This window comes from Photinus pyralis, unplaced genomic scaffold, assembly GCF_008802855.1.
Source record: "Photinus pyralis isolate 1611_PpyrPB1 unplaced genomic scaffold, Ppyr1.3 Ppyr1.4_unclustered_Scaffold2623, whole genome shotgun sequence".
NCBI classification, from domain to species: Eukaryota; Metazoa; Arthropoda; class Insecta; order Coleoptera; family Lampyridae; genus Photinus; species Photinus pyralis.
In genome coordinates, this window is record NW_022171235.1 from 1 (window position 1) to 1,318 (window position 1,318).

Genomic DNA, 1,318 nt, shown 5'->3' on the forward strand with positions numbered 1-1,318 from the left:
ATTTCAATTTTTAGTCTTGTTGTTAGTATCAGTGGATGCGCAATAATTTTCTCTTTCCAATGATACCATTACCTTTTCTGTAGAATAAGTTGGCGAGCAGAAATCCGCAAAAACGTTCAACTCCATGTTAAATCCCTATGTTCGAGTTTGAGAACGGACACACGGTATATCTCGATCATGTCAATGTTTAAATATAAATCAATTTTTAGCGAGAGAAAAGGGGATCAACTCGTAGTCATGGTAGTATCAAAACAGACTTCTGCAGAAAATGTCGGAGCTATGTTAGATGATTATCAAACAAATGTAGTAATTACAATTCGATTGTATCGAAAACCAGTATGTAATCCAACGTTATACAAAGCAGTCGTCGAAAATAGAAATTACCTTTCAAGTCTGGTTGTAAGGGTCATTTAAGCTCACAAGGACCTTATCTGTAACAGATAATAACACAAACAAGAGAGATAGTGAATAGCGCGGCACAAAGTATTGCGGTAGAAATTTCTAACGTGTGACACTAGGGTAAATCGTATACTAAAACCGTAAGTAATACTCAATAAGAACCAATAATGCGAATGACTTTACACTAGCAAAAGTAAAATTTTGATTGACAACGAATTGTCCGTACAAATCGGTGTATAAACGCATGAACGTGACGTCGACTTTAAGAAAACTACTTTATCTTTACTTCTGACGGACCTTGATAGGCTATCATTTATGTATATCAATTAAGTGTTTGCGTCATTTTCTTTTGTAGCGTCCAGCAATTCCAACGACGATGGCATGAGAACACCATATTTTTCTACACATGTAGCCCTCTGAGGTATTCTCTTTGTTAGGTTTGTCTTTAACCCGATTTGGACAGTATGAAAATAGGGGTAGAGAATTCTATTCCTTGTAGAATAATTAGTTAATTGCAACTACGGGCATAACATTTTAATGATTGTAACTATTGTGCCTATGGAGTACTCATGGGTACTCAATATTAATTCATTCTTGTTTAACGAAGCGCGCAGCATAACACATCGACTGGCATTTGCTTATTGTCCAAGTATCGGCGAAGACATTATGAGATATGCCTTTGGAAGCGACTAATTTGCACTTATCTAAAATTTGAATTAAGCGAAAGATTTCCACGGATAAGTACCACTTACACCGCTTCATCATATTTTTAAGACCTCCAAGTGTAATCAATTTACTCCAATCGGAAGTACCCACAGGTGTACAACCCAACCATTCGGATAAGATTATCAACACAAACCAGGCCATCCATGTTTGACTAAATCCACTTATGAGTATTGAACCACCTGGTTTTAGGCAG

The 1,318-nt window shown here is 36.6% G+C and overlaps 1 long non-coding RNA gene across 1 annotated transcript; it reads right to left on the reverse strand.

Annotated features, from left to right (window-relative positions):
• Positions 1 to 996: 996 nt before the first annotated feature.
• Positions 997 to 1,312, reverse strand: LOC116181881. Its single transcript, XR_004147366.1, has 2 exons — positions 1,152 to 1,312; positions 997 to 1,103 (listed from the first exon to the last, which is right to left on the reverse strand). It is a non-coding gene; the product is annotated as an uncharacterized LOC116181881 (long non-coding RNA).
• Positions 1,313 to 1,318: the final 6 nt, after the last annotated feature.